This window comes from Diadema antillarum, unplaced genomic scaffold (genome assembly GCF_040938485.1).
Source record: "Diadema antillarum isolate AM-2024a unplaced genomic scaffold, OU_Dant_1.0 scf00000008, whole genome shotgun sequence".
Classification (NCBI taxonomy): Eukaryota; Metazoa; Echinodermata; class Echinoidea; order Diadematoida; family Diadematidae; genus Diadema; species Diadema antillarum.
Genome location: NW_027270897.1, coordinates 129,004 through 143,838, shown reverse-complemented (window position 1 = coordinate 143,838; position 14,835 = coordinate 129,004).

Genomic DNA, 14,835 nt, shown 5'->3' with positions numbered 1-14,835 from the left:
TTATTAATCAAGTCATGGAGCTATGTGCTGTCATAGAGCCATGATCAACCCCCTGATTGATGTGTATTTGTGTGTGCTGTGTTTGTTTGATTTTTATCAGAACACACGTATACCACAAGTAGCTGGCTTCAAATGAAATTAACGGTTTTTATCTTATTTTCTCATGAGAAATTGCCATTGTGTGAGAAAAAGTAGCGTAATGATCTTTTATTTTCTATTTTTATTGATTTTACAAGCAAATAAACCAACCAACATCCCTTGTCTTTTTTATTGCAATCTGAAGTCTTTTTTATTGCAATCGTACGACTCTACAATACCGAATTAACCATTTGGCCTTTTTTCTCAGTTACACTTACCTGCTCACTTTGTCCCCTCTTCAAAGAATTAATGGTATCTTTTTCCTGGATGCTCGCAATGTTGTAACCTATGCCATTTTGAAGTTGACTTTCCGTATGTTACTCCTGTTCATACGTCCCTCTATTTTCTATTTTCTTGTCTTATTTCAGGCGTCAAAATATTACTTTTCCCCTACAACTATCCTCTTATTCTCTTGGCATGTTTCTGCCGAAGATCGCTGTTTCTGTTGTTCTGTTTCTGTTTCTGTTGTGCATTTCTGTCTGCTATTTTGTCTTCAGTTTGTCAGTCTTGTCCATTCCGTTTGTCTTGTACAACCTTTTTTTTTCAGTAGTTGTCTCGTTGTCTAGTCCTGTTTCATGTTTGTTCGCGTCTATGAAAGTGTATATATGGTAATCTAATTTTTAGTGGGCTTCCAGACTTCTTCCACTTTATTATCTTTTGTATCCAGACTTCTTCCACTTTGTTATCTTTTGTATCTACGATGATTCGATTCCATCAATGTTCTTTTCCGGAGGGGCCCACACACTACAAGCTCTGTCTTTTTAGTGGGTCCCTCCATTTTTCGCACGGTATACATGTACTTCATTTCGATCACTTCTGTTTCTTTTTTACTATACAATGTATGATTACTATAGGTCCTCAATTATTGTACAGTCTTTCAATTTCACTATGTTCTATTTACCTTGTTCTCTGTTATCAAAAGAAGTGAAACATATGTTATGTCGAAAAATGAAATAAACTTTGAATTGAATTGAATTGAATTGAATTGTCTAAACTGGTAGTTGATACATATCGGTAAATGACCAGCCGCTTGTGTTGTGATGATTGCCTTAAGAAAATACATTTTCAACGAAACATATAAGTACCAAACATCTTTACATGGTCTTTCAGAACGACTTTACCTGTTGAGTTCGCTTTCTAATAACCGGACATAAAAAGCGACGATGCAGTGTCAACTGGCTCTATGCGAAGTTCGCGTTTCAACGGAGATTTAATTTCGAAGACATTTTTCAATCTCTTGTTGAACCACAGCTGAACAACCGGACGTTTTCAAAAATTGAGGACTTGCTCGCGACTTACAAGCAGCGCTGAGCCGAGGTACGCCGAGCCGTGTCGAGTTATGGGGGTTATCCCGAGTTACATGAAGAGCTTTACCCGAGTTATCACCATCACGAGTGCCTCAGTTAGGTAACTCGCCACAACTCTCGCCATGACTCGCCACTACAGCTCGGCTAATTGGGAATCCTGCTTTACCCCAGAGGGTAGCGTTTGATTAACTTTTGGTTTTATCCTTGTTTCAACTTAAGAAACTTGGGGGGGGGGCATATCAGATGGTAAACGCGTTGCGGAATATTATGTATTATGATGATGTACATAAATACATAAATATTCAAATACAGAGGCATGTTATTCCAGCATGAAATTATCAAGCTTTCCCTTGCTTATAGCTACAGTTACTCTCTGCCTGTTTTCAAAGCGTTTACGTCTATTTAGAGAAATTTTCTTGTATTATTTACTCCATTTCTCGTTACAAAGTGAAGGAGGAAAAAATGAGTAAAAAAAGGAAAAAAAGAATCAGGTCAACTTGTAGTATCTCGGGAGTCTGTACTATGCGTCATTCTGAGGCGCTGATAATAAACAGGCGTTATTTGTGAAATCAAATCTGCTCGAGTAAATATGCGAGTCACTTGCAATTTTTGTCGCAAAGCTTGTCAGTTAAGTGTCTAACGCTATATCTCCAGGCGTCTTCTGTTTATTTGATTCGGATAAGCTCTTCTCGCTCTCTATCTCTCCCCCTCTATACCTCTTCATCTTCCCCTCATCTCCCCCTCCTGTTTCTTCCTATCTCTCCCTTCTTCCTCTCATCCATACCTAGCCTTCCTTTTGTTGTCTATCCCTGTCTTTCGCTCTTCCCCTTTATAATATATCTTCCATCGCATTCCTCCCACTATCCCTCTCCATTGGTCCCTTTCTCTTCGTCTGTATCTCTTCACTGCTATAATGCTATCAGCTCAGACAATTCTTCCGCTACTTCAGGTTCGTTTAAAGTTCAGCTTTGTATGTCTTTTCACATCCATCAAAACGTGACTATTGGATTTCTCGAATTTGACAAAAGTAAATGTGAAAATTGTAATAAAAGAAATAAGAGGAAAATTGTCCAATTCTTCCTTTTAAACCTCTGCTGATTCTTTCTGCTTGTCCTCTGATATCAAAATTATAAATTATCCACTTTAATGCTTGCATGGTATGAAAAAGAAGTGAATCCCGCATTGAAGTCTTTGAATTGAGAAAATGACGCAAAATCAGAATACCGCTTTTGATTTGAGAGATTCTATATCTTAATTCTAATAACGATCAGAAGATGTTATGATTCCAACAAATATCAAGTTTTACACAGCATGTGGAACACGTCAGGACTCGCACTATATCATACCAACACCAACAAGGCTGACTATAATCACAACAACAATGATGATGAATAAGCATAGCGCTTATATATTGCCCTGTTTAAATTGCCACACCCAAATAGTGCTGAAAATATTCACATCGCAAATCGCTACATTGTTTGCCAACACTCCTCAAATGTCAGCCGTTACAATGGGAGGAAAAAAAAACTGCTGGGGTATTCAACACACACACACACACACACACACACACACACACACACACACACACACACACACACACACACACACACAAAATCCCGTCATACCAAGTAGCAGACTGGTTTCACCGTCATTGTCAAGGACTTATATTGAAATATTTGGTAAGATGTCTTGACATCCATTTTTATAATATGTTATAGTAATTACACAAAGTACGTGGTCAGGAGTGCGATGGTACAATATTTCTTACGGCGTAAATAATGAAAAGCTGTATTCAAAGAAGTAAAGCCTACACGAACAGAGCGTCTCACCCTTCACTGAATACCAAATCTTGATCCATTACACGAGTATAGACCATTCATTATTTGTTGTATAAAACATCTAGGGCCTTGGTCCAAGCCAAAGTCATAATATGACGGTAACCATTTCTCAGCGCAAAGGAAATAGGAAACTGCTAGCAGGGGGATGGGAGGACTCTCCGCAAGTTTGATAAAGAGCCAATTAGGAACTTCTGTATTGTACGTGGTTCGTGATGTCACCGTGCGCTATCTACAACAGCCCGACTGCACGTGTCAATAATGGTAATGTAATTGATCTTCATTCGAAACAGTCGTCGCAACCAAACAATCGAATTACGCATGTTTGACACATTTCATAATAAACAGATGAATTACATTACATTTAAATGGATTACAACACAACATAATCAGTAAGGGGTATACGCGTTTCCCGAACGTCAGAGATGATCATTAGCGAAAGCATGCAGTGGGGATGTTCGGTGAGTGGGGGTGTCATTGTGATGACAGTAGTCGACCAATCTGGTGGAAAGACTCTTTTAAAGTGTTGTATAATCATGATGTATACAGCACTTTCGTGTTTTATTCGCTTTTTACCGTTTTTATAATAAAATGTATACGGAATGGACTCATTGTTGCAGAGATCATGCGCCACTCTTTCAATTTTACCTTTTTTTTTTCTTCACGATGGGAGAAACGTTTTATTGCAATGATCGCTTTGAAACCATCAGCGTGGAGCAAATATAGCATCAGGGGGAAAATCCGGGACAAAGTTACTCCAAAAAGAAAGACTAAAATCTTACAAACACAACAGTACAACTGACAACAGTCAGTGTTTGATCAAAATCTGATGAAAATCATGAAATCATGAAGTATCGCCAATTTTCGCGAAACAGTTCTTGAATAATCAATAGGAATATGCAAATAGTGAATTGATGATGTCATCCCCTCACCATTTACCATACAACATATGCGTAAAATCATGAGATTTTCAGTATTTTGATCAAACGCATGTATGCCCCAGTCTAAAATCCTGATGTAATCTGGCAAATTATTGTGAAGGTAGTCAGTCAGGAAAAATATTATGTTTTACAGTTTAAAAACAGAAAATTTGCATTATCGTCAGTCTTCGTACACAATCAGTGGAAAATTGTGAGGTGATGACATCACCACCTCACTCATTTGCATATTCATATCAACTCTAAGGGAACTGTTTTGCAGAAAATAGAAAAAATTCACGATGCCCTTTATATCCTTCCCTAATTTTTATCCGATTTTGATAAAAATTTTCACTGTTGTGTTTGTAAGATTTTACTCTTTCTTTTCAGACTAACTTACAACTCGCCTGGATTTCCCTTCAAAGCATTGTGCTTAGTGCCGACGACGGATTATAATTTGAAATTATATTTTATGATAATAAAGGTACTCTGTTATGAATGTTACTCACACATCATTCTATGTGATTTCTATCTGGATCATCGGCACTATTTCTGTTAAACGTCCTTGCAAAATGCATTCAGCATGAAGTCTGGCAATTCAATTGGCATTTAATCGTTGCCATCTGTCAAGTCATTTAGCAACATATAGGTGAGGCGTATCAGATGATAAGAAACACATTGATATCATATTTGTGCCTATAGCTATAGTACGTAATCCGTACTCTTTTTGTTCATTTCTCTGCCGGCCCTAGAAGGAAACATAGTGCTAAGGTAACCATGGCAACAAGGATTTTTCATTGTGATGTAACTCTTGCACGCCTCCTTTGTTATTATGCCTCCTCGAGTACTTGGACAGATTGTGTGTAAATTCTATTCTGTATATAATGTGGCCCTGCACCACAAAACCAACAAAAAGTCGCCAGACATGGATTTTTAGTTAGGGACAGATTCTGAAAGAGCAGACTGTAAGCTTTAAAATGATGTATAACTCAATCCAAATGGACTCCCCTAACCTATCTAAATACTGGAAAGAAAGCACACACTCTGGAAAAGTGGGAACTGAGAAAAGAGCCTCCGAAGTACAGAGTCTATTCAAGCGCTCAATGGGTGCGACTTTTTGTTCGTTATGTGATTCACGGTCACATACTAGTATATTATTCGCTCATCTGAAAACGGCTAGGTACATATGAAATTTATCTCAATAGGAACTGGTTCTCCACGTTTTTTTAATTTTCTTTTGTATTTTATTCTCTTTCTTCTTCTCCTCATCCTCCTGTTTGTCGTCATCTTTTTTTCTTCTTCTTAATCCTCTTTTTCTTATATTTTCCATCCTTTTCTTATTTTTCTTCTCCTCTTCCTTTAATATGACAATGCGATCCGAATATGCAAGTGAACTTGAAATCATTCATCGGGACATCTACTAGATCTACTGCAAAAGTGACAACGTGCGACACAACAGCGTTGCCTAGCAACTGCACGCCATACAATTATGATTGTGAACAATGCTCTGTGATTCTTCCAATCAAATTTCGAAGACATCAAAAACAAATTCACTCCCTACAGCGATTGTTACCAGCCATTAAATTCAAACAAGTTACAATTCTGGTTTAATGTTGCCAGTCTTTTAAAACAGCTTGTAGATTGAAGAAAAAAATCTGTGATTCGTCTATTTCCTTGGGAGTAAAAATACATTTTGTCCTAGCTGCCACACGACAAATTGCTTCTCTCTACGGATGTGCATACATAGAAACTGTAGAAATACTTCGTTCGGAGGGCGTTTATTCGTGCACAGCTGTAAACTAACGACCAATCAGCTATCGAAACTTATACCGTCATGCGTCAGAGTGCATCACGGGGGGGGGGGGGGGGGGGGAGGGGAGGCTCTGTAACGGACAATTCTTATCCTTTTCGAATAGAGAGAGATTTAAGATTGTATCCTGGAGAGTGAAATTCAAGGTTTGTTCGTAGGCTGAGATTGTTGTTGATATTACATACATGATTCTGTTTCATGTTGGCGGGAGGGGTGAAGGTTGTCTTTTTATCCCGCCGTCACCAAGGCGCTGCAATTTCCGTCAGACGCTTAGTAAACCAGAGCAGGAGAGTACATTGGAAACTCCCAATCTGCAGCGCCACTATAAGCCTGCGCTCTCATATTCTTCAGCTCCCTCTCCGTGGAGATATGCAATATACCCCACAAACAATACACACGTACACACACACACACACACACACACACACACACACACACACACACACACACACACACACACACACATACACACACACACACACACGCACACACGCACACACACACACGCACACACACACACACACACGCTCATACACTCAGACATGACGATATATACACTTCTGAATTGAAAACAAACATACAAAAAACATCCTCAAAGATTTCTTACACCGCAACGAATCGCCCTTAATCAAGTCTGACAAGGTTTCTCTCAAACATGGGCTTTGCTGAACAACTCGACTGCCGTCCACTTGACAAAGCAATGCTCTATCTTACCATCACCCCTATGCTAAGTCGAAATTCTTTATGACGTCATATACAATATTTTTCCATCTCCTCTATTACTTTCAGTAAAGAAGTCTTTAAATCAATTGGTTTGCTGGTAGGACAACAATCAAGCAGAATTTTAGGGGAGTGGAAGAATCAAACGTGTTTTTCCAACCGGTGTAATCATGAGACAGAGTTGTACGAGTGTGTGCTTAAAGGGATGGTATAGTGTTGGTTGAGGTGAGTATTCAGCTTTTAACTTTTTGCAAGGTACTTAGAGACCACTCCATGAAATGTTAAAGAGCATGCAATTCTAAGAGGAAATCAAAGTGTATTTGACGAAAATCAGTTTTGAACTGGCTGAGATATCCAAAAACAAAGTAAAAGAAAGCAATCCTAATGAAAGGTGGGTCCCACCTTTTATTAGGATCGCTTCATTTTGGATATCTCCTCCATTTCAAAACCAATTTTCATGGAATAAACTTTGAATTCCTCTTAGAATTGCAAGCTCTTTCATATTGAGAGGTTTCTAATTGTCTTAAAAAAAGTATCTATGGAAAACGTTGGAAACCTGAAGCCCCACCTCAATCGAAAATGTATCATCCCTTTAACAAGATAGCGAGATAGTCACGTAACTGCGGTCCACACAGTCAGGAGTTTTATTGGCAATTCAAAACTGCTTTCAAATCATATGAGCCAATGCAATATCAAAATAGACTGCGAATTTGCCTCGCTGCGGGAGAGGTTGTTACAATCACCTCAAATATTGAATGTAAGCATTAAATAATACACTTGATTTTTTTTTTTAACTCGCTTTCAATGCATATTGAGTGAGAAGAATGGAAGTGTATTAACGTCATCCAATGTTATCGACACACCCCAGATCCGCTCATTAGCAGAGATGTGAGCACAATGGCATTGTTGTTGCCACATTGTTCATTACCACAGTTGCGGTTGCCATGGCAATGTCACAGGCTTGACACCGGGTTTCACTCGTCAATGGTATTGTGATCATGATGACATTTTAAATACTCGAACTAGACCTGTGTTGTTTGTCTTTTTGTTTTTCTCTTTCTTCGAAACTGCTGTTATCATCGATCGTCATAAGTATCAAAATATTTTGAAAAGTTCATTTTCTTAGCCTTTTCAACGTACATTTCTATTTGCATCTTTTTTTTTCCTTTTGTCGTTTCCTTTTCGTGTCTATTTCTTGCGGCAGCTCCTCGACCTCTCTTCTCTTTCATTATCGTCGTCATCGTTCACAACGCCACTAATCACCACGCCGTCGTCATAAATGTCACCATCGCCATCTACATAGTTCTCTATTAAAATTGATCATTCCTGCAGCGTCGATGTGTTTTTATTGCAGCTGATCGACAAATTGATCCAAATCGACGTAAATAAACACCACTACTCGGGTTGAACTCGAACCAACGACCCCCTGATTGCGAGACAGACATCCGCACATCCTAGTGGCTTCAGCCCGACAACCATCGATGGTCCTGATTCCTTCTTGCTACTACATTGCTCTCACTATCGACATCATTTTCGCCACCGACCATCTGCACGTTAAAGTGTCGTCAACATAATACCCAGGGCCTCTCTTTACCATGAACTCCTGAAAAAGCCCGCCATTTTGCAAACTGGAGATCAAACGTAACAGGCGTTGTACATCTGATCCCTACCGTTCATGTTGTCGTCGTTCTCTTCATCACAATCACCATTATTCTCTTCTTCATCATCTCTATTATTATCAGTATCTCTCATTATCATCATTATCATCATCGTCATCATCATCATCATCACCATTATCAACAACATCATCATCACCATTATCAACAACATCATCATCATCATCAACATTATCAACAACAGCATATTCATCACCATTATCAACAACATCATCATCACCATTATCAACATTATCATCATCACCATTATCAACATCATCATCATCACCACCATAATCATCATCATCATCATCATTGCTTGCATCATTATCATCACTGACATTATCGTTAGCATTTGACTTGTAAGAGTTTGGGTGGTGTCCCCCTTAAAAAGAGCGACCGATGGCCAAGATCGTTCGCGACAATCAACATGGCATCAGGTTACGCATCAGAGCACGATGAATATTTACGTAGTATCAGATGTTCCTCTTCTCGTCAGCTGACTGCAGATTCTTGGTAATTAATCGGTGAGTTGGCGTGATAATTGTGCCAGTTTGATTAAACAGCGCTCATCTGTGTGACGATGCTGATTAAACCCATCCCAACTCATCACTCCTGACAGGTGCTTAAGGAGGCCAGTCAAAGTCCCTAAGGTTAAAATAACTTTCTATTGGTCCAAACCCTATCCCAAACTAACAAATTTGTCGTCACACGCTTTTGCACTATTATCCCAATTCTTCTTCTTCTTCTTCTTCTTCTTCTTCTTCTTCTTCTTCTTCTTCTTCTGTATATTCTGCCTCCTTCTATCCTGAAGATTCTTGCAGATTTACATGCATGCGTGTGTGCGTATCATAAGGGCACCCGAGTGTGCAGTACCTGGATGCAAGGTGCATTATTTACATGGTGCAAGTACAATTGTAACTAGTACTAGTGAGAAATGTGCATGGTAATGTTGAAAATAATCAATCAGGTTAGTAATGTTACGTGAAACCGACATCGAAACATCTAAAGATTCTAAGTACCATTAAGGAGGAAAAAAACCCCTCCCCATTGTAAGCAATCCCCCGTCCAACCTTCATCCCCTCCCCCACCTCCACAAACTTACCGGTCTCCCTCCGTCTGTCGTTATTGTACTTCTCTCTGAACCAGCGCAAATGCGCGATGATGCGGAAAACGATTGACTTACATCATCTACTCTCCGAGTTGGATCTAATTAAGGTTTCGTATAGTCCGAATCGCAGGCATATGCCCCCTTCTTTCAAGGCAATAATCTTCTCTTGCAAGCTTCAGTCCTTGCGTCCATCTGACGTGCACCCGTCCCTTCGTTTTACATCTTCTGACAAGCGAGGCATAAAAGTCTTCCATCATTCCTGGGCGTAAGTATTGCTCAAAAGGTTGCCTATTTTTTTTTTTTTTTTTACATTTTCTATATAATCATTGCACTTTTTAGGATGAGGGAGTCTGAGTAAAATCATAAGCTCGTTATTGTAAGATTTGTGGCAATGGAAGAGGTGAAGGTACAAGAAAAACGAAGATAAGGAGAAGGAAAAGGAAGTTTAAAGGAATGAGCTTGAGAAAAGCTTATGAGTATCGAGCGGTAAAAAAAAATAGTGTAGCACTCTGAGCGTATATCGATCTCAACATAATTCAGAAAATACTTAAAGGGATGGTATAGTTTTGGTTGAGATGTGGATTCAGGTTACCAACTTTTTTGTGTCAGATGAGAAACCTCTTATGGAATATGAAAGAGCATGCAATTCTGAGAGGGATTCAAAGTTTATTTGATGAAAGTTGGTATAATGATATGGCTGAGATATCCAAAACAAAAGGACTCTAATAAAAGGTGGGACCCACCATTTATTAAGATCGCTTTGTTTCACTTTAGTTGATATCTCAGCCACTTCAAAACCAACTTCCATCAAAGACACTTTGAATTTATGCTATAATTGTATGTTCTATCTGTCTATGGCATTTCTTTCAAGTGATTTCTTAGTACCATATATCTCTTTTAACAAAAAGTTAAAAGCTCACTCCTCATCTCAACCAATCCCTAATAGTGCATTGTTACAAGAACGTTCCATCTTCAGCTATCATTAATCATCTTTATTCTTTCAACAACAGAGTCAGACAACAACACAAGTCAGAAGGGGCAATCAACAAGCACAGTTTTTTTATCCTTTGTTTGAAGTTTAGTGATTTTCTTTTTCGAGAACGGCGTATATCGCGCAAATCCAGAGCGCTACTTTTGGAGTGTAAGTGATAGTGTGTGTATATATGTGTGTGTAAGTATGTGTGTGTGTGTGTGTGTGTGTGTGTGTGTGTGTGTGTGTGTGTGTGTGTGTGTGTGTGCGTGTGTGTGTGTGTGTGTGTGTGTGTGTGATATGAAGTCATGCATTAACTCTGTGAATCCTTTCATCCACTCAGACATAGGAACGCAGGACGTATGACCACACGCAAGAATCTCAGTCCTTCACAGTCGTAAGCACGATGAACAAGAAAATCGGAAGCAGATGGCGCTCTTTCGTTTCGTTTCGACGAAATAGCGATTTATATTTTTCTTCTTGTACATTTTATTTATCTGTGTCTACTTCGCCTTTGCTTTCGAAACACAAAGAGCACCATTATGGTTTTGCTGGGGACAGAAAGGAAATATTCCGCAATGATGATGATTTTGACTTGTCCAACATGTGTTTACAAAAGTACAACGATAAGATAATTATAAACTAAAAGTCATAAACAGAAAATAACTATACCGGTACATAAGTCAAGACGTTCGACTTTGATACTCTAATGTCCTCTGGATACTTTATATCATTGGAATATCAAAGCCCGAATATCAAAGCCCAAATACGCAACAGAAACAAAGAGTAAATTATACAATTAATGTACATTTAACTATCAAATTCGCATGGATCGAAGAATAAAATTATGCTCGCGAAGTTTGACGGTAAAAACTTATGTGCTAAGAATTCAAATTATTCGCAATTATGTGAATACACTCACTAACCCTCTCTACATAATGTTTCTTGTTATGTTTTCGGCATCATGGGTGAAATAGCTTTGATGTTGCAATGGGCTTGCCGGAAATTCAACCGCAAGACGGCGCTATAAAGATTACTTGATTTTCGATTGGCTCTAGCACCACAAGTGGATCAAATGACGTTATCTCGTGTTGTTTCATCACTTCCGTAAACGGTTATAATTTTATCGCCGTATGATTTACAATATGGAAAGAAGCTAGGACATTGATAGCTTAGTATTCTTTCCACCCACAAGGCCGACTTGCTTAAATCATCTGCCATTATTACTGGTTTTAGTAACGATTTTCACAGACTGAGTGACTGAACCAAAGCTTTTTAGGTGCTTTTCAAGAAAGTGTAATCTACTGTGAGTAACAAGAAGTTTACGATCGGAAGCTGTGGTCACAACAAAACATTGTTATATAATGTTTCCATCGACCATAGATTTTGAGCTAATTTCGACCTCGCGAAATATGAAGATGAAAATGGTGAACATAATAGGCCCTATTTGTCTTTTACAGCTCCGTGTCGCTCGAACAGACTGCAGTTTGAAAATGAGAAAGGACGCTATCATACGATGAGAGGAAGTGGTTCACCTTGTAGGAGACGAGATCCATGGTTTCTGAAATAAAAAAATGACAATTGCGTGAAGAGGAGTCGAAGTGCGGGAATAATAAAAGATGAAAAAAATTTTCGGTGTTAAAAGGCGTGAAACAATCCGATATGAATCAGAGATATAGACTCCTTCCCACACCCCTTTTTGCAATATAAGAGCATTTACTCTGCTCCCGTAATCCAGAATAGAAGCTTTAAATAGTTTGCCACTCAAAAGTCAATCGATGCAAATTCAATCTTTCCTATACTACTTGGAAGGTAGTGCCACTTCTTAACAGGTTAAATTTAATGTTGAACACGCCACGGTAACCGACGGTTGTGGATGATAGTCGCGTCCTCTCAATGTTGTCAGTGTTCTATATAGAGTCTACAAAGTATATATAATAAGTATTCAGAAAGTAGTTTGCAAGGACATACTTTGATTGCGTATAAGCATGAGATCATGTTTCAACTTCCGAATTTATAGACAATTTCTAGCTGGGCGAGGATTGGGCTTAGCGTTGTCAGGGCTCTGCAGAAATGATTAGAGTGCGTGGTACAAAATAGTGAATTCAGTATGCTATCCTATAGATTTTTCTGATTTCAGTGGGAGGAACCTACTGAAAAGCTTATGAGCATGTAAAGAATGACTCACGAGAAAACCGAGGGGGAGATTGAAAGAGAGAAACATGAACAGGTCGAACGTTACTGTAGACGCAAATACAAACGCATGTACGCTCATTATAAATTATGAAAGAAATGTATCTATAACATCTCTGTCTTAAAAATTATTTCATTAATGTATGCATGCATATAATCGATGTATGAATCTAAGATTCTGTTGCATGTTTTATATTTTATCTTGGATAGGAACTTCTCACCATCATCCACCACGTTGTTGTGGAGGAGAAGACTAACGAAGTCGAGACAATGTGCCAGGAGGGTCGCATTCCGACGATGAGTTACTAGTTCGGACCCATTCCAGGCCATAAAGTCCAGAACCGTCGAGTAGTCGGGCTGGCAGGTGAATACGTCTGTCACATCAACTGTACAGTGTGAGAATAATACCGTGTACTCTAGCGTACGTTAAGTTTCATGTCCAAAGCCAGTGTGATATTGGCGGTCTGTCTCAGTAGAGTCCGACTGACGAAAAGAACAAAATTATTTTAGCTATAGAATTATGTCAACACCAAACGTGGTTTATAATCTGTTTATCCCGGTATGGTATTGAATGAGTTAATCCCCTCGCGTGTCAATGCGGAAATCTATAGGGACGCTATGGCTTGACGCCACTGGATTTAATGGAGGTTCCAAATGGTGCTCATCAGTTGCGCGAGTGCAGACTTTGTGGACGAATCCGTAGTCTTCACACATATTTAGACGTAATGAATTTGATTTTCCAATACAGTGGATATTTTAGCTCAACTACGAGTAACTCAAGCAATTAAATAGTCATCCTTTCCCCCTAAAGAATATAACGCATTTCGAATACTATACATCGCAGATGGCGCTGTGTAAGTTATTTTACTTACTAGCTTTCTACATAAAAGGTGTCGCGACTTAATAGATCCCAACTCAATCACGACTCTTATTAACACATGATAGAAAGAGAGGACGTGTTTTCATTAATAAATCATCTTAAATGTGCAGAATGGATTGAAAAAAAAGACACCCAAAACATTTGACTACACTTATTTTACAGGTCTACGTTGTAGTACCTTCAAGTACACAATTACATGTATATCAAAGTCTCAGAAAGCAAAGCGGTTCAAGAGCTGCACTGGAGTTGTAACTTGCTACATAGGCTATCATTAATCGAACAGCCGCTGTCACATTTCTAGGGATGCACAAAAAAATTTCACACCTGCTTTTGTGCCTTAAATTGCTGATTGCGGTTTATGCCGCAATCTTTCTGAGCAATCTAAAGATTCGTTTTGATCTCCCATATAATGTCGAGTAGTCCTATATTTTGCTTGTTTATTCAATAAATGAAATAAAAACATTACCTTACAATAAAACACATAAAGCACAAATCGATCCCGTCCACAGATATGTGCGCAAATGTAAATGAGAACAGTATGTTGTGAAAGTGTTTGAAAGAGTACCCCCCCCCCGAAAACCAATTTTATCCTTTTTTCCGATACCTTCCGCCAAATAAAACTCATTTTTCATTTCAATTCATTTCAATTTATTTTCATATTTCTCACATATATCACAATAAAGTATATAAATACGAAAATTATACAAAACATAATTCAGATGAGACTTCATCAGAATGTACAGAAGTTTGATTTGGTATAAACACGAGGTCTGTATGCATGCGAATTACACTGTGGTCATAATGCGAAAAAATATGATGGGGCCTGCGTAAAAGCATTAGCTTGTACAACCGCAGGTCCCGTGAGTAATCAGATTAGGGGAAGTTTAAAGTACGGATGTTTTTTAAGACCAACTATATCTGGGGAAACCGATTAAAACAAACAAAACAAAAAATCCAATTAAATATATGTCACTAAATAAAAATACAGAAAAACAGAAAGCTGAAAGGTCACATGTTGCAGCAGTGAACAACAACTGCAGAAATTCAAGGGGTGTGTTGCAGAGTATAGAAAATGGCGTAACTGTATGTCATAAATACATAAGTAGAAGGTGGGATAATGAGATTTGTCGTGAATGTAAACAATACCGAAAGCTCAGGAGTAACATTCCAGCATGGGTCCTAAAACCAAGCATTCCGTGTGACCATAGTAACCGACAGCTGTCACGCGCGAGAGTTTCGATAACCGAGTGGAACAATAGGTGCATGAACAGCGCAATAGGCAGACTGTTCAAAAATAGC